The sequence below is a fragment of the Zea mays genome, chromosome 2 (assembly GCF_902167145.1).
Source record: "Zea mays cultivar B73 chromosome 2, Zm-B73-REFERENCE-NAM-5.0, whole genome shotgun sequence".
Classification (NCBI taxonomy): Eukaryota; Viridiplantae; Streptophyta; class Magnoliopsida; order Poales; family Poaceae; genus Zea; species Zea mays.
Window position 1 is genome coordinate 154421353 of NC_050097.1, and position 20074 is coordinate 154441426.

Genomic DNA, 20074 nt, shown 5'->3' on the forward strand with positions numbered 1-20074 from the left:
TCCACTTCCCTGCATCCAACAACGTCGCCTTGGTCAATGGTTTGCGCATCGCCATCAAGCTAGGAATCAGACGCCTAGATATCCTAAGGGATTCCCAGCTTGTCATTGACCAGGTGATGAAAAACTCAAGATGCCATGAGATGAGGATGGAGGCATACTGCGAAGAGGTTCGACGCCTCGAAGATAAATTTTTCGGCTTGAAGCTCAACCACGTCGCACATCGCTACAACGAGGTAGCTGATGAACTAGTGAAAATCACCTCAGGACTGACCATGATCCCCGAACGTCTTCACCAGGGACATCTTCAAGCCCTCGGTAATGCCCAAGGAGGCGTCCAAGCTCGCCACCCACGAAGAAGAGCCCCCAGCCAACGGGCCCGAGGTTATGCAAATCGACGGCGACAATGACCGAGCTGCTCCAGCTTAGGACTGGAGGACACCCTACCTGGAGTAACTCCTCTAGGGAGAACTCCCCCTAGGGAAGACCGAGGCCCAACGCCTCCCCGTCGAGCAAAGACCTTTGTGCTGATAGGAGAAGAAAAGGAGTTGTACTAACGTAACCCCTCAGGAATACTCCAACGGTGTATACCAATCAGCCAAGGGCAGGAGTTGCTGGGAGAAACCCACTCGGGGGGCTTGCGGGCACCACGCGGCACCTCGGACCCTCATCAACAATGCCTTTAGGCAAGGGTTCTACTGGCTGACTGGAATAATGGATGCTATCAAGATCATGCGGTCCTGCCGAGGCTGCCATTTCTACGCGAAGTAGACTCATATGCCAACTCAGAACCTTCAGATGATTCCAATAATGTGGCCATTCACGGTATGGGGATTAGATCTCGTCGGTCCTATGCAAAAGGCATGGGGGCTTCACGAACCTGATGGTCGCCATCGACAAATTCTCCAAGTAGATCAAACTCCAGCCCCTCGATAGCATTAAATCCGAGCAGGCGGTCACATTCTTCATGGATATCATTCATCACTTTGGGGTCCCCAACTCAATCATCACCAACAACGTTACCCAATTCATAGGGAGGAAGTTCCTCAGCTTCTGCAATGACCATCACATCCGTGTAGATTGGTCAACAGTGGCACACCCTAGGTGCAACTGGCAGGTAGAGCGTGCCAACTGCATGATCCTACAGGGCCTAAAGCCGAGGATCTTCAACGACCTGAAAAAGTTCAGCAGACGATGGCTCACCGAGCTCCCTTCAGTAATCTAGAGCCTAAGGACTACTCCGAGCCGAGCCACAGGGTTCACACCATTCTTCCTGGTCTATGGGGCCAAGGCTATCCTACCCACCAACCTCGAGTATGGTTCCCCGAGGCTACAGGCGTACAACGAATGAGACAATCCAGTCAACCGTGAAGATTCTTTGGACCAGCTGGATGAAGCTCGGGACGTAGCTCTCCTTCACTTAGAAAAATACCAACAATCCCTTCGGCGCTACCATGAACGGTGAATCCAACCCCGGGGTTCCAGAAAGGTGACCTAGTGCTTCGGCTATGACAAACAACCGAGGACGCCACAAGCTCACCCCCCCCTAGAAAGGACCCTTCATCATTGCCAAGGTGCTGAAGCCGGGAACATAAAAGCTCTGCAACAAGGAAGGAGAAGTCTACAACAACGCCTGGAACATAGAGCAGCTACATCGCTTTTACCCTTAGGCATAAAGGCCTAGGCCTAGTTGTACTATGTTTCACAGATTTAATAAAGAATAGTTCTCAAGGGAGGCTCGGCCTTACTTCCAAAATTGAGACTCCCTCGGAGGCTAGAAGGGGGAACCCCTCCTCTGTGTCGCCTTTTTTCTCGCAGCTTTGAAAAACGAACGTGTTTCGTGGCCTCGCCCTAAGTCGTAACGCAAAAACCCTTAGGAACAGAGGTCGTCCGACTATAAGGAAGATAGTGAAGCGTCCCGATCCTTTGCGACTCAAATGTGAAACAATTACTAGTCCCAGGAGGCTAGTAAACACATTCATTTCTTCAAATAGTACAGAGTCTGGAATAATAGTTATTACAATACCAAAATGCAAGCTCTAGCGAGCCTGGAAACATAGCACAGTGGAAGACCAACTAGCCCAAGCCACAGGCAGACTGAGTGCAAACACAGCCCAAGCACAGTGCACAGGGGGCGAAGCAGTGCCTAACTCCACTGGAGCAGGAGTAATGGCGGTGAGAGGGAGGGAGGGTGGTGGTCGGTGGGTTTTGCGCCGGTGAGGTCACGGGCGGGGAAGAAAGAGCTGACGGGTGGGGCTCACCTGCTAGAGGAAGAGCGGGCGCGAGAGAGCGGGGCGGGTGCGGCGGACGGGTGGGGCCGATCGGTCAGCGGGAGGGAGGGGACTCGACGTGAGCGCGGGCGCGTGTGGAGGATGGGCTGCGCTGGGCCGAGAGCGGAGGGGGAGCACGAGTGCGAGAGGGAGGGGGAGAAGGTGGGCCGAAATCGGCCCAGCCGAGGAGGGGGAGAGGAATTTTCCTTTTTCTTTTTGTTTTCTCTTTTCTTTTTCCTTAATTCCTTTTCTCCTTTATCCAAATATTCATTTATGTTTTCTAGGCGCCAAAATAGAAATATTATATGTGAAGTGGTACTAGATGTCATGGTGTATGCATATGGTGAATGAAATGCTCATGATATGAGGTCTTAAGGGAAATAATGGGGGGGGGTTAGAAGTTTAGGGTTTCTAATCTTGGGATCAAAAACTGGGATGTTACAGACCTACCCCACTTAAAAGAATCTCGCCCTCGAGATTCAGGCTAGGCTTGAGAAAAGGTAAGGGTGCTCCCTTCTCAATGAGTCCTCACTTACCCAGGTAGCCTCCTCTTCTCCTTCTCTGCTCCACTAGACTTTGCAGAGCCTTACTTCCGAGTTTTGGGTCTTTCGAACGGCTGAATCAAGAATCTTCACTAGCTTTTCTCGGTACTACAAATCTTTCTGAATCTGAACTGACTCTTCTGCGATGTGACTCTCTGGTACTTTTAGGCATTTCCTGAGCTGGGATCCATGAAATACATTATGGATATCAGACATGGATTCTGGCAACTAAGGGCGGTAAGCTGCTGGCCCTATTCTATCGATGATAGGGTAGGGGCCGACGAATCACGGAGCTAGCTTCCCTTTTGCTTGAAATCTTTTGACTCCATGCATTGGGGAGACCTTGAGGTAGACAAAGTCACCATCTTCGAAATTGAGTTCTCTCCTCCTGTTATGTGCATAACTCTTTTGCCGACTCTGGGCTTCGACTAGCCTCTTGCGGATCAGGGCAACTTTCTCTTCTGCCTCTTTGATGAAGGCAGGTCCTTCTAGGGTCTTTTCCCCCACGTTTGACCACATCAGAGGGGTTTGGCATCTCCTTCCATACAAGGCTTCAAAAGGTGACATCTTGATGTTGTCCTGGTAACTGTTGTTATACGAGAATTCTGCATACGGCAAACTGGACTCCCAATCTCTGTCGAAGGTCAGCACACAAGCTCTCAACAAATCTTTGAGGACTTTATTGACTCTTTCTGTCTGTCCATCTGACTAGGGGTGGTAGGCGGTGCTGAAATCTAGCTTGGTGCCCATAGCTTGCTGAAGACTCAACCAAAACTTTGAGGTGAATTGTGTTCCTCTGTCTGATACTATTCTTTGCGAAATGCCATGAAGTCTGACTATTTCTTTGAGATATATCCGGGCGAGGGTGGCTCCTCCGAAGGTAGTCTTTACTAGTATGAAGTGAGCTACCTTGGTAAGACGATCAATTGTGACCCAGATAGAATCGTTCCTTTTCTGGGTCCGGGGCAGTCCGATCACGAAGTCCATGCCTATTTCTTCCCATTTCCATTTGGGCACTGGAAGGGGTTGCAGTAGGCCTATGGGCCTCTGATGTTCTGCCTTAGTTCGTTGACAAGTATCAAACCAGGCCACATACTGAGCTATCTCCTTTTTCATTCCTCTCCACCAGTATTTGTTCTTGAGGTCTAGGTATATCTTAGTAGACCCTGGGTGGATAGAATAGGCTGAGTTGTGGGCTTCATCTAGCAGGATTTCGCGTGCCTCTCCCTATGGTACACACAGACGGTTCCCTAACCAAAGGGTTCCCTTTTCATCTATCCGGAGATCCGAGAGTTGTTCCTTGCTAGCCTTTTCTGCAAGTCCTGTCATCTCAGCGTCCAAACGCTGAGCTTTGCGAATGAGATCTTCCAGCAACGGTTTAACTTCTATACTGCCATTTTCCCCCAAAACAAGCATTCAGTTGAGCCGATTCTCTCTTCCAGTTTTCCAGGAAGTTTGTTGCTTCCTTCCTGAAAGGTTTCTGGCTGAGGGAGTCAGCCATTATGTTTGCCTTTCCTGATTGGTAGTGGATTTCAATGACATAATCCTTAATTAGCTCTAGCCATCTTCGCTGACGGAGGTTGAGATCTGGCTGGGTAAAGATGTACCTCAGACTCTTGTGGTCTGTGAATATGTGACATTTGTTCCCAATCCAGTAGTGTCTCCATATCTTGAGAGCATGCACTATGGCCGCTAATTCCAAATCATGGGTTGGGTAATTCTGTTTATGAGGCTTGAGTAGGCGAGATGCATAGGCGATGACTTTCTCGTTCTGCATTAGCACGCATCCCAACCCTTGTCTTGAAGCATCATAGAAGATGACAAAGCTTTGGTGGATATCTGGCAATGTCCGCACTGGTGCGGTTGTGAGTTTCTTCTTTATGACTTGGAAACTTTCTTCACACTTTGGGGTCCACACAAATTTGTTGTCTTTCTTGAGGAGTTCGGTCAAGGGCTTTGCAATGCTGGAGAATCCTTTGATGAAATGGCGGTAATATCCCGCCATTCCCAAAAATCTTCAAATTTCACTAACATTGGATGGCTGCTTCCATTTGGATATCTTTTCTAACCAAAATTCGCATTTGCTGAGCTTGGCATAGAGCTGATGCGCTCTAAGTCTTCCGAGGACAATCCGGAGGTGATGCTCATGATCCTCACGACTCTTGGATTAGATGAGGATGTCGTCAATAAAGACTACGACAAACTTATCTAACTCTTCCATAAATACCTTGTTCATAAGATTCATGGAGAAGGCGGGTGCATTGGTTAGTCCAAAGGGCATTACTGTGAACTCGTACTGACCATACCGGGTAACGAAAGCTGTCTTCTGAATGTTCGCTTCCTTGATTCTCAACTGATGGTATCCTGATCTTAGATCAATCTTGGAGAAATACTTGGCCCCTTGAGGTTGGACAAAAAGGTCATCAATCCGAGGTAGTGGATACTTGTTCTTGATTGTAACTTCATTTAAGGATCGGTAATCAATGCACATTCTCATGCTTCCATCCTTCTTGGTGACAAACAATACGGGTGCTCCCCAAGGTGATGAGCTAGGACGAATAAACCCCTTCTGTTGAAGTTCTGCGATCTAAAGCTACAGTTCTGCCAATTCTGTGGGAGCCATGCGGTATGGTCTCTTTGCGATTGGTGCGGTGTCTGGGAGGAGATCAATGTAGAATTCCACCTCTCTTTCCGGAGGCATTCCTGTCAGTTCTTTCGAAAATACATCCATGAATTATTCTACCACAGATATGCCTTCTGCTGCTAGGCTGAACACCATTGGATCTTGGGTTGGCGGCCGAGCTTTACACAAAACTGATTTTCCTTGGTGGTCGGTGAGAAGAATGGTCTTATTTGCGCAGCTTATGATGCCATTGTGCTGGGTCAACCAATCCATTCCTAGGATTACATCAATTCCATGGGATGGTAGTACGACCAAATCCGCCAAGAATACTACCCCACTTAAAAGAATTCTGACTTGGGAGCATTTGAGGTGGCATAGAAGGTCTGACCCTGGGGTTTAGGTGACCAAAGGGATCTCTAATGATGCAGTGGGGATGCCATGCTTTTCCACAAAACTAGTGGTGATGAAAGAATGAGATGCTCTAGAATCAAAAGACACAACAGCGGGGGTAAATTCGACAAGGAACTCACCGAGCACTACTCTAGGGGCTTGCTGAGCTTCTTGGGCATCGACGTGGTTAACTCAAGCCCTGTCATGGAACTGAGTCTTTCTTAACTGGCTGTTGGTGGAGGGTGCCTTGGAGGCGGGTGCCGAAACATTCTTGGGGCCATTCACCGAGTTGGAGTAGGCAGGTACGAATGTCTTCAACTGCGGACAATTATTCTTGAAGTGACTGGGGTCTCCACAGTGCCAACAAGCATTGGTTGGAGGTTGGCTGCTTGCAACAGATTGGGCGTGGAAGGAACTTTGACCAGGCTGGTTGAGTCATGACGGAGCGGATCCTGCTGGCTTGCTAAAGTTCGACCCTTTGGGAGGGAACCCAAAAGATCGAACCCTCTGGTGTCTGTCATGTTGTTGTGCTCGGAGAACTTGAAATTTTCTCTTGAGGTGACCTTTTTCCTCTTCTCGTGCTCTTTCCACCGGATGGCCTTGTTCGAGAGGTGCGAGAAACTGAGGAAGTCTTTGGCTGGCAAGGATGGTCTTGAGTTCTGGTCTTAACCCCTTCAAGAAACAGGCCATCTTCTTGGCTTCCGTGTTGACATCATCAGGTGCATAGCGAGCAAGTTCTATGAATTTATGGATGTATTCACTGATGGTTCGCCCTCCTTGAGTTAACTCTTGAAATTCCTCTTTCTTGAGCTAGACGCTTCCCAGGGGCACATGATGCTCTCGCAAAGCAGCCTCAAACTCTGCCCAGGTAGCATCTCCTACGGTAGCTGAAGGTGTCCCACCAGGATAGAGCCATTCCGTAGAACTGGTGAGCAGCTAGGTGAACACGCTGGTTTTCAGGGCATCCAATGGCTTCTAACTTCCTCTTAATTGTGCGCAGCCAATCATTAGCATTGTTGGGGGTATGCTTCGTCGCCGAAGATCCTGTAAGAGAAACACCTTTGGCAGATCCTCTCAAAAGCAGTGCCGAAGTTATCACCCATAAAGCTTCGGCATAGCCACATGTCTCAAGACGAAGGAGTGAACCGACTTAAAGATGAAATGACCAATTGACTCGTGATAGCTTGTATTATGATTATAAGCATTTGTAAAGGGCATGAATATAATTTCTCACAGGTTGTGTCCTGTGCCTATAAATAGATGAACAGTACCCCCGTACTGTTCTCGCAATCTTGTAATCGCTTGCACGCGACACTTGGATTATTGCCTTCTGTCAAGTCGAAGGTATAAATGTGATTAAATGTTATGTTTTAATATTTAAGTTTGAAATAATGAAGTATATGAATAAATTTAAGTGTTTTAATATATTATTATTTCATGTTTTATATTTCATATCTCTCATTATTTCATAACTCTAATCACGAAGGTATGACCTTCGTGACCTTTGTTTATGACCTTCGTCCGGAGATCATTATACCCTTGGGGAGATAATGCTTCAATGGACGAAGGGAATTAATATTTAACATTTTATGTTGCCTTGTTCTTAATTCGAAGCATTTGAGAACAAGTTCCCAACAAGCATCAAGCGGGTTGCTGGATCCAGCGAACGTGGGAGGCTTGAGCCTTAGGAACTCTCCCATTCTGTCCTGAGGTCTCCCTCCAATCGGGCGCTGGTTCTCGAGGCTTCTAGTGACGACCTCAACGAGTCGGGTTTGATTGGCCAAAACTTGGGCTAGGTCTAGTGGCAGCTCCGGAGGCGCGGGGAGGTGGGTCTCACTCCCTTCTCCACTGACTTCTCCTTCGATACCCACGGGAGTCCTTGCTCCAATTCCTAAGGCGGAAGGCATGGTTTTATCCGAGGCCATATGCCAGAGGGGAGAAATGATTACTACTATGCATATGCCATTATTTTTTCTCAAACATGTTATTTTATTCAGCACTCCAGTTCATTACAAGCATGACAACCACCATAGATTACACTACGCACGAGCGTTTTCTACTAAAGTGTCCCCAAACTCCTTGAGAAGATCATCAAGGCTAGCCAGGGACACTTCCTCGACGTAAGAAAAGTTTTCTATCCCTAGGGAAGGTAGTGTTGGCAGGGCTTCTTCCTTCGGGCCAATCTAGCATCCTTGGCTCTTGAAACGCTTTCAGATCTTCTTGACGGGGGCGAGCTTCTTCAGCCTCTTTTTCGGTATGCCTCACGAGTATTGGCTTCCTCGCTTTCCACCATTCCGAGACTATCTTGAAGAGCCGCTTTTTCTTCCTTCAATTCTTTGATTTGCTACTCTAGGCTTTCCACCCGGGAGTTTAGGTGGGTGTAGTGTGAGAAAAGGTCGTCAAAGTGGATGTCAAGGGTGTGGAGATATCCGGCCATGTGGATTATGGTAGGGTCATCTTCATTATGATCTCTCCCTGACAAAGCCTGGAGTCTTTTCCTCCAAGTAGGGGTATTTTTGTTGCTGGGTGGAAAGTAGCGGAGGGGTGTCTCAGAGACTTCCATGCTGTAGTTTTGGCATAGTTGGCGAAGGGCTTTTTGGGCAGCATTCTGGCAGGTATCGCCAGTAGCGGTGATCTAAAAGGGAGTGTGATTTGGGTAGCTTCGGCTTTCTCCTAGGTAGACTGCCATAGAACATTTCTCACTCTCGTTCTCGCGGTATTCCTTCCAGACATATTCTGGCTTCTTGCATATCCCCATGCGAAGCGCACAACTCCGAAGAAGGTGAGGGAATCCTTCCACCTCCGAGCAATAGGATGTCTTAAGGACAAAGGTGCCTTCCATCTGGTAGCAAGAGAAGAAGGGTTGTTAATACCGAGGAAAGGAGAGAAGGTTCTTTAAGGGGTTAAGAGGTCTTTCTTTTGAGAAAAGCTTTTTAGGCCAGGGATGCGGTCTACGACCAGTCCTATGGCTCAGATACCACCTGAAGCATCTCGATCCTTTGGGACTCAAATGTGAAACAATTACTAGTCCTAGGAGGCTAGTAAACACATTCATTTCTTCAAATAGTACAAAGTCTGGAATAATAGTTATTACAATACCAAAATGCAAGCTCTAGCGAGCCTAGAAACATAGCACAGTGGAAGACCAACTAGCCCAAGCCACATGTAGACTGGGTGCAGACACAACCCCCTTCTAGTCGAACATAGCAGAAAAGAAGTCTTCATCTGAAAAACATAAATAAATCTGGGTGAATACACTAGGTATTCCACAAGCCCATCCCGCCCGTAAAAGAGGGGGCCTATACGGTACATGATTTATATGGTGGAGTTGAAGTCACTCATTTCTTTTTTCAGAGGAAGGTGATACTTAATGTTTTACCCAAAAGAGAGGAGTAGCACATTTTCATACTCAACCACCACTGAGCTTCCCACTCCCGTGGCATTGCTTTTATTTCCAAAATCACCCACACACTTCCCCTTTTTGCAAAGAAAAAAAAGCTAATTGTCATACCACATCAGACTCATCCATACCAGTGGACACAGACTATTCGAATATGTTTCAAACTCTGCGCAGAGGTGTACACTTTACCCACTAGTCCGGCTCTACGGTCTCATGGCCAACAAGACCCGAATCCGAAACTCTTTCCTTCCTTGCACGTCCTTACCTTAACGATTATACCGGAAGGAACAAGGCCACCACCATGCCCAAACCGGACAAAACATTCCCCTTCCTTATCCTCCCGGTGCTCCCCAGCCGTCATAAGCCTAGGGTTCGGACCGTACAAGTTCAGATTGAGTGACTGCCCATACAGTCTTGAGTGGTTGTACTTGTCATGAGTACAGGTAGTGAAGGATGACAAACCGGTCCTTAAATGAGGGGACAATCCTTCATGCTCACACCTAACCCGGCTGAGCCAACACCTTAGGCCCTCCCCTAAACCAGGGAGTCTCTGATCATCCCTCTCAGTTGGTGATAAGGGTGAATACCCTTCATCATACACTTTTTTGAAAACATTTCTCTTTTTAGAAAAACCATTGCCTCAACCCATATTTTGTACCCAAAAGATATTCTTTAATGCAAGCTATTACTCGACTCACAATGCATAGAACCCAACCCATATCCCGGCTTAGGCAGTGGTACAAAGAGTAGGTAATTTATGCATCAAGGGAAGAATGGGCTTGCCTTCGTCGAAGCTCTCTTGGCACGAAAGCCCTATTTCCGGGAGGTCGGGCTCCTGCCCTTCTTCCGGAGCTATGATTTCCTGAGGGTCGGACCCCTCTTTGCCTTGCAAAAATAGGCAATAACAATACATCAAACATTGTTGGCTCATAAAGTGTGTCAAGTTCTAAGTATTATTATTTTGTGACTTAAAGAATATTTGTACTATTTTTGGTGCATAAAATATCAATATGTGCACATATATATAAAAGAAAATGGGAAAAAGAGAGAAAAGGAAAAAAGAAAAGGATTTCTAGGTTTAAACAGCCCGGGGGGAATTCGGCCCAACCGAGCGCGCGCGCGGCCGTGCGGGTGGTCGGCCCAGCTAGGCCTGCCATGGGGCACGACGCGGGGGTGACGCTGTGGGCGTGGGCCCACATGCGAGTGAGAGGGAGGGGAACAACATCAAGGGGAAACAGCAGTTCGCCCGCGGTGGGGAGGAACCTGCCGCCGGTGATCTCGACGGCGGTTCTCCGCCGGTGATCCAGTTCTAGGTGGTCGGGGTGGTGGCATAGCACGGGCAGGGGTAGGGTTCACGGTGGTGGGGTCAATTTGGCCGGTGGGGGCTTAAGATAGCCGGTCCACGGTGAGGTGGCGGGCTCCCGCGGCGGTGAGGTCGCTGGCGAGGCTTACGGGGCGTGATAGGTGAGGGAGGATGGTGCGTCGTGTTCGTGGTGAAGTGGTGAGGCTTGTGAACCACACTAATTTGACTCTAGGCCACGGAAGAGAGGAGGGAGAGCTTACCGAAGCAGAGGGAGAGAGCGGCGGCGCCGGCGCCGGCTTGATTGAGCTCGGGGGAGAGGTGAGGAGTGGCTGAGGCCGGTGTGAGGAGTGGTGGAGCTCGGGCAGTCCCTTTTATAGGCACCTAGGGAGGGAAACGGCCAAAAACCAGCTAGCGCCGGTGAGAGGCACAATGGCGGCGATGATGGCGCACAGCGCCGAGGATGAGATCGCTCGGGGCAGGCTGCCGTGTGAGGGTGCTCGTACAGTGCACAAGGGGCAAAGCGGTGCCTAACTCCACTGGAGCAGGAGTAATGGCGGTGAGAGAGACGGAGGGTGGCGGTCGGCGGGGTTTGCGCCGGTGAGGTCACGGGCGGGGGAGAAAGAGCTGACGGGCGGGGCCCACCTGCCAAAGGAAGAGCGGGCGCGAGAGAGTGGGGCGGGTGTGGCTGACGGGTGGGGCCGATCGGTCAGCGGGAGGGAGGGGCGCGATGCGAGCGCGGGCACGCGTGGAGGATGGGCCGCGCTGGGCTGAGAGTGGAGGGGGAGCGCGGGCGCGAGAGGGAGGGGGAGAAGGTGGGTCGGAATCGGCCCAGCCAAGGAGGGGGAGAGGAATTTTCCTTTTCTTTTTGTTTTCTCTTTTCTTTTTCCTTAATTCCTTTTCTCCTGTATCCAAATATTCATTTATGTTTTCTAGGTGCCAAAATGAAATATTATATGTGAAGTGCTACAAGAAATCATGGTGTATGCATATGGTGAATGAAATGCTCATGATATGAGGTCTTAAGAGAAATAATGGGGGTTAGGAGTTTAGGGTTTCTAACCTTGGGATAAAAAACTGGGATGTTACAGATAGCCGAGCCGCTGGAACACCTATGCCTCAGGGATATGGTTTCCTCACTCACTACTCTCTCCCCGAAGGATAACTCGCGTTCTAACAGGGATACCGCGCTAGGACCAAGGAAACAGGTGCAAAACAACGGAAAACAGACACACAACAAACATATACGAGTTTAAATACTTAATATCCGCAAAAACGTATTAGCATATATTACAAAGGTTTGATAATTCCCTGCAGTACTAGGGCCATCTTTCACGCTGCTGGAGGAGGTCCCGCAGGAGGCTCGGTGGCCGTAGGCGACGGGGGAAGAGGCAACGCCTCATCCTCAAAGTGATGAGCCAGCAAAGTCCTTGGCCCCTCGACGGTGTCCATCAGCCTCTGCCCTTCAGCAGCAGCCAGCTCGGGCTCATCGGGAAGCACGAAGTCGTCGCACACCCGCTCGAGGTCGATCTCGTAGTGGGAAGCGACCACCACCAGTGCCCGCTTCACCCCGAGGTGGACGGCCCCGCGGAGCTCACCAGTATGAAGTCGCCCAGGGCTTGCATGCAAGGCGGCATGGGTCCAACCCGAGGCACGCCTACCACGTCGATATCTTGGAAGAGGTCCGCCACCACCTCAGACACCTCCTACAGTTTAGCCCCTCGTTGCTCCACAGTTCGGGCCACACCCTCCAGACTCTTCTCAAGACCTGGAAAGTGGACGAAGGGGTCAAGATAGGGCTAAGACAAAGAGACGAACCTGAGAAGCAAAATAAAACGAGAACAACACACCTTCTATCCAGACACTCAAGGTCCGACCCGAGGACCGTTCGTCCTCCAAAGACTTGGCGAGGGAGTCATGTTCCTCCGTCACCGTCTGGAGGCCCTCCTGCGGCCGTCGCAGCACCTCCTCGCGGTGGTCTGCCTCTGCTTTCAGGAGAAGGACCTCAACCTTCAACCAGCGGGCCTGCTCTCGGTCGGCCACACCCTCCTCCTTCAGCCCCTCACACCGAGACATCAGGTCAGCCACTTCGGCGCTCCTTCGTGCCAGCTGCTCGTTCGACCAAAGCAGCGTGGTCCGGTGGCGTTGCAACGCTTCCCAGACACCCGTTCGCGACGGATGAAGATAGACTTGGACATGGATCTCATCATGAGCGCCTGCGAGGGAAAGAAAACTTTCGTCATCACAGTTCTAAGGGATAAGGAATCTCGGCAAAGAGGTCAACACTCTTACTTGGCCCAACGCCTGGAACTCTTCCCAGAACTCCCGCTCCTTGACGTTGTTAAGAACTAAGTACGGATCGCCCTCGGTAGACGTCCACGCCAGGGGCGACCCTCCCCACATCGAGGGGTTCGACTCGGAGTGGACAAGGTCACCCCTAGCCCCTATGATAGGGGGCTCGATGATCATCTCGTCACCGAGCATGACCCCATCGACTATCCTCCCCGGTGGCACCGAGGAGCTGATCTCCTCGACATGTCCTCGCCCCTGAGCTCGGCGCAACATCGGGGATGTCAAGGACATCGTGCAGGAGATCAGAGACCGTGGGCATCGCGGCACGTGGCGTAGCGTCCACCTCATCCTCGGAGGAAACGACAATGGCCTCCGTCGGTGACGAGGGCGCATAGGAGCCGCGTCGGCCGCAACCGTGTCGGGCTCAACCGGCGCTCCGGGGTCGAGCACATCCACCTCAGCACATGGCTCCAAGACGAAAGGGGGATGGGACGAGGCCCCCACGGACGTCCCCACGCCGTGCCAACATGAGGGGAGTGACAGGCCCCTCCTCCGTGTTCCCTCCAACGGGCGGCCACTGAAGGGACCCCGACGGCGCACCCGCAGGGACGACGATGGTTTCTGCGGGAAGGGGCGCGACTTCCTCCTCCACGACATCTGCCTCTTCCGCCTCAGTAGGGATGGGAGTAGGCTCGGCGGATGCCCGTGCCTCGAACAGGGACACTACCGGCCCCTGCGAAGGAACGGCTGCAGCACCGGAAGGGCCCGTGGAGGCTGGCGCAGAACCGAGCCTAGCCTCGGGGCTGAAGCTGGCGTATACCTCCATCCCCTCATCATCATCGTCATCATTGTCATCCTCCTCCTCCTCACTTCTGGGAGAGGACTCGAGTGAGAGCCCCTCCCTCGCCTGCGTTCTACGGCGCTTCTCCAGCACATGGCGGGCCACCATCTTCTTGCGGGCCCGCCTGTTCACCTCATCTTTCTTCCGTTTCTGCTCTTTGGCCGCCAGCCGACGCACCTGCCTGGCCGCCGCATCCTCTGGGACCGGAGGTCGACCGGCCCAAAAGCCCTAGAGCCCCTACCGAGAGACAGGGAGGTAAGACTGGGACGGGGAAGAAGAAACCAAGCACAAAAAACGAAAACCAAAAAGCCCACCAAGGACACATAGCCCGGCTCGGGGCGCATCACCACCACGACAGAGTAATTCGTCTTCCCCACCGTTCCCTTCACCCACCGGAGAAGTCGGTGGAGAGGGTGTCTAAAGCCATCCGGGAACTTTCCACGAAGGCCTCGGGGGTCATCTCATCGATGTGGAGTCGGTGGTCGGCCAGCGGTAGCACTCGCCACCGGTGGAAGGCCACAACAACTCCGGTCGCGGTGTGACCGTGGTCCCGGAGCTTCCACAGCGCCTCCAGCAGTGGCTTCAAGTGGGTCTGGAGATCTCGCGGTAGCCCCCACCTCCACTTCTCCTCCGCTCCGAGGACGACACGGTGTGTAAAGTCTGGCAACAACCCATCATCATTGCGGAGGTAGAACCATCAACTCTGCCACCCCTTGTTGAAGTGTCCCGATCCTTTGGGACTCAAATGTGATACAATTACTAGTCCCAGGAGGCTAGTAACCACATTCATTACTTCAAATAGTTACAGAGTCTGAAAAATGTTATTACAATATCAGGGGATACAAGCTCGAAAGTGAGCCGAAAAACATAAAGCGCAGTGGAAGATAAAATAGCCCAGGCCACAGGCAGAACTGAGTGAAGACACAACCCCATCAATCAAGCATAGCAGAAAAGAAGTCTTCAGCTACTGAAAAACATAAATAAATCTGGGTGAATACACTAGGTATTCCGCAAGCCCACCTGGCTCCCGTAAAGAGAAAGTGACCTATATGGTACATGCTTTATATGGTGGAGTTGAAGTCACTCATACTTTTTCAGAGAAAGGCAGTATTCGTTGTTTATGGTTTTCCCAAGACAATAGAAGTAACACTTGCTTGACCACCACTGAGCTTCCCGCTCCCGTGGTACCACTTTCTTTTCAGAACATACACACACATTTCCCTGTTCCCGGTTGTAGTAGAAACACTAATTGTCATGCCATACCAGACTCGTCCATACCAGTGGACACAGACTATTCGAATAGGTTTAGACTCTGCGCAGAGGGGTACACTTTACCCACTAGTCCGGCTCTGCGATCTCATGGCCAATGAGACCCGAATCCGAAACTCTTTCCTTCCTTGTACGTCCGAACCTTAACGGTTATACCGGAAGGAGTCAGGCCACCGCCATGTCCAAACCGGACAAAACATTCCCCCTCCTTATCCTCCCGGTGCTACCCTAGCCTTCACAACTCTGGGGTTGGACCGTACGAGTTTAGATCGAGTGGCTGCCCACACAGCCTCGAGTGGTTGTACTTTTTGAGAGTATAGGTAATGAAAGATGACAAACCGGTCCTTATACGAGAGGACAATCCTTCTGCTCACGCCTAAACCAGCTGAGCCAACACCTTAGGCCCTCCCCTAAACCAGGGAGTCCCTGATCATCCTACTCACCAGGTGATGAGGGTGAGTACCCTTCATCGCATATTTTTGGAAAACATTCCACTTGTACCCTTTTCACTTGCCCCATATCTTTTAATCAAAGTAATAGTTAATGCGGGCTCTCTCATGCTCACCATGTAATTCGATTCCCATCCCATAATCCAGGCTTAGGCAGTGGTAGAGAGAAATAGGTAAATAATGCATCAAGGGAAGGATGGACTTGCCTTCGTCGAAGCTTTCCTGGCACAAGAGGTTTATCTCGGAGGGGTCGGGTTCTTGCCCTTCTTCCGGAGCTAAGAGTTCTGGAGGATCGGATCCCTCTTCCGCTAATCAAACACAGATAATAACAATACATCAAACATAGTGACCTTTGTGGGGTATGCAAATTTTTTTACTTTATTATTTTTGTGTCCTAATAATTTATTTAGACAATTTTTGGTGCATAAAATATTAGCATCTAAATATATATGTGAAAATGGGAAAAAGAAAAGGGAAAAGAAAAAGAGAAAGGATTTTCCAGCCAACTGGGCTGGGGGGATTTTGGCCCAGAAGGCGCAAGCGCGAGCGGGCGGGCGCGCTTTCGGCCCACTTGGCCCAGTCGCGCGGGGCGACGGTGGGGGAACGGTGCTGCGGCGCGGGCCCGCACGCCAGAGAGAGGGGGAAGGAACGGCGTTAACGGCACAGAGGGAGGGGCGAGGGCTCGACCGGGGGCCGGTCGGCGGCGAGCCCTGCGGCGGTTCTCCACCGTCGGTCCGGTTTTGCGGTGGGGAAGCGGTGGCGAAGCATGGGCGGTTGATGGGGGTCACGGGGGTGGGGCGAATTTTGCCTGCGGGGGCCTATGGCGGCCGGTCCGCGGCACGGTGGCGGGTGCCCGCGGCGGTGATGCCGCCGGTGAGGTTGTCGGCCACAATAGCATGGGGGAAGTGGCGTGTCGTGACCGTGAGAGTGTGTCGGAGCTCTTGGCATAACTTAATTGAACGGAAGATCGCTAGAGAGGGAGAGGGGAGCTCACCGGAGCGATGAAGGGAGCACGGCGGCGCTAGCTTGAACGGCTCGGGGAGGAGGGCAGTGGGGGTGGCCGGAGCTGTGTGGCGAAGACGGGGCTCGGGCGGGTCCTTTTATAGGCGCTCGGGGGAGGGAGGGGGATGGAGGAGACGGCGAGCACCGGCGAGCTCGCCATGATGGCGGGAATGGCGCTAATGCCGATGCGATGGCTCGGGCAGGTGGGGGTGAGGGGTCGGCTCAAGCACAGTGGCGGGGTTGTCGCGGAGGCTGGTGAGCATTAATGGCGAGGCAACGAGGCGAGGGGGCGCTCGGCGGCGGATGCGTCGGTGAGGGATGGGCGAGGGGGATGAAACTGACGAGTGGGCCCTGGCTGCCAGCGAGAGGAAGCGGCGCGAGAGGGAGGGGGATGAGGCGCTGACGGGCGAGGCCCGGGTGTCATCGGGAGGGAGCCGCGCGCGGGTTGGGCTGCCTGGGCCGGGGAGAGAGGGGGGAGGTGCGGGCGCGCGCGGGTTGGGCCGGAATTCGGCCCAGCCGAGGGAGGGGGGAGTTTTTCTTTTTCTTTTTCTAATTCTAATTCCTTTCTTCTCCTTTTTCTATTTTTGTTTCTTTTTTATTCTTTTTCTTTGGGGACCAAAAATATTTTCTAAGTGATCTTGAGTGAGAGACATAGTCTATGTGAGGTGCTCTAATTATTTCAAGTGCATGCACATGAGAAGGGGTTCTAAGGGTAGGGTTAAGGGGGAAAGGTAAAATAGGGGGGAATTAGGAGGTTAGGGTTTCAAACCTTGGGTGGGATTTTGGGATGTTACACTTGTTCAACGAGGTAAGGGTGGCAGGGATGTACAACACCGCCTGATCCGAGTGTAGCTGGAGCATGCAGCCACCGACGTGGATGGCGTGGCACACTTTCCTCACCTCGCTAGGGAGGGATAAGGGCTCCACACAAAAGAGATGGAGCCACAAGTCCTAGTGGGGGTCAATCCCTAGGAATCCCTCACAGACGGCGGAGAAGATGGTCGCCTAAGCGATGGAGTTGGGGTTGATATTGTGCAACTCCACCCCGTAGTACTGCACTAGGGCCCACATAAAGCGACTTGCCGGAACCCCGAAGCCCCGTTCATGGAACGAGGTAAAGCTAACGATGTAGCCTGCGGGCGGATTTGGCACCTCCTCATCGTGCGGCGTGATCCACTCGGGCTGTGGGCTGGTGGTTCGATGCCGGAGTAGGCCGACGTCAACTAGCGCTTCCAGATCTGCATCGGTAACGGAAGAAACAAGCCACGGGTCACGGGGAGGAAGGACGGTGATCTTTTCCACCATCAAAACAAACAGAAGGTGAAGAGCTCTTTGGGCGAAAGGAGAAAACAGTTTTTGAAGGCGAAGGATTGAAACCGCAAAGGTAACTATCCAAAGCCCTCCCTCTCGGACAGCTTTATAGGACGGACAGAGCCACCAAGGAACGATTCGAAAAACATGACTGGACAACGGCCGCTTCAAATCTCGCGAGCACGCGAGCCGCGAATAGTCGGTTGGCAGGCAGAACGTCCCGTCGCATTAAATGACCACGTCCCATCCGAGGAAAAAACACGTCGAGCGCTATTCCACACTCCACCTCAAAAGGTATGCCCTCTCTCCATGACTATACCGCCTCTTACTCCCCTCGGCAACTGAACTAGGTAGAAGCGTCATCTACCTCGGGCAACCCACCTCGGAAAAGGAGCAGCGAATCAGTCGTCTTCTACCTCGACTGTCGCTTCGGGAGGAAAAAAGGCATGGAAAGATACTGTTGAGAGGTTCGAAGGCTCGACCCTCAGTAGGGTTCAAACGAACCGCCTCAGGACATTAGGTCTCCTAGCCCAATACTAATCAGGGGTTCGAAGGTTGGCCCCTCGAAAGGGCTCCAAAACCGCCCCATAGCATAGAGTCAGGGATGACTATAGGTACGCTCGTACATGACCTTAGGTCGGGATGCGACCCAAGGTATCTTAAGACATATCCGAGAAACCCCGGGAGTGATTCATGATGGTATCCCATCGTAGGGAGGCATTGAGCCCTCAGACCCCATCGAATGGGTCTGGGACCAGGTGAATCACTTGCTGGTGCTTTAGGGGCGTGTCTCTTGACCACAAGCCGACTCCAATTGAAAGGAGCTCAGGCCCCCACTCGGATCACCCGTTAACAGCTCAATGGAAACGTCATGCTCGCTGCCCATCGAGGGTGGCATGACGCATTCCCCCTCTTCCTCCTCGCAGAGAGGTGACGAAGGGGCGTATGAACCACAAGTCGAGACATCCCTTGATCGACCTATTGCTTTGTGCAAAGGCTCAAGGGCTGCCCTCGCCAATCGCACAAAAAGGCTCCCACGGTCTAACCAAAGATCAAACGGAAGCCCCCGAAGGAGCCAACCACTCTTTCGGGGCCTCGGGGGCTACGCCCGATGGGTGTGCTCGCACGCACTCATCGAAAAACAAGCATGTCCTATCTCTTAAAAAGTAGCACGCTCGCAGGCGAGCAACAGAGCCTCCAAACAAGTACCAAAAGTACATCCTTGGAAGGCTCGGGGGCTACTGTCAGGGGCGATAATTAGGGATACCCAAATTACCCCATTAACAAACGGACTTAGAGAGATAAGGACTAAACCCCCAAGGGGTAACAGCCGAGCCACCTATGAAAAGCCGAGGTATCCCCCTCGAGCAGCACTCCGCCTCGCCCGAGGATGACACCACTCACTCAGTCTTGCCCGAGGTCACCTCAGCCCTAGCTTGTCTCGCCCGAGCCGGCCTCGTGGAGATAAGACAAGGGCGCTCGAAAACAGGCAGGGGATAGGCACATTAATGCGTGTGCCAAACCGTGTCATGGCAGCGGAGCACAGTGGTGGATAAGACAGCGATCACGTCAAAACATAGTGGTATGATTACGCCTATGCCAAACAGTGCGCGCACGCCGCCTGGCACCATCCGATGGGACGCCTAAATACGACAAGCCGAGCAGACGAGTCTTCGAGTACTCCGTCTCGCCCGACCCAAGCTCAGCCCTCGGACATGCCCGAGCTCGGCCTCGGCCAACGACTAAGCCACGGGAGCCGCAGGCAGTCACTCCTCCCGACTACAGCGCACGTCGAAAGATGGCTGGGCTAGCACCTCGGGAAGACTTCTGCATCAACTAAACAAAAGGCTCTTATCTCGATGGATGTTACAGAGAATCTTGATGTCATCGCGAGCCAGTACGATGACGTACCCCATAAGCCGCCCTTGGCCCATATCCCGGCGCTGTTACAACCACTACGGTGTGGGCGGCGTCTCCCTCAGGAGCTCGGGCGTATAGACGATCCCTTGGCCTCGGCTCTCTACGGGAAGTCAGTAGGCGCGAATGTACTGCATGATCCGCCATCACATCAGGCGCCAGGGCATCTCTCCTTTGAATACAAGACCCGGCTTCACCAAGGACGCTCCCTTGGGCGTATAAATAGGGCAGGGGACCCTCCACAAGGGGAAGAAGACATCAATGCAGAACAACACACGTAGATGAGTTCTTGTTTTCTCACTTCGTCTTAGATATTGGCACTTGCCTCAATCATCTCTAGGGACTTGGGGACTTCCCCTCTACCGATGTGCTTGTAAACCCCTACTATAGGCACCAAGGCGCAAGTAATACAAGCCTCATCTCCTCTGCTGGAAGTAGGGCCACTATCAGCCTAAACCAGGATAATCGCTT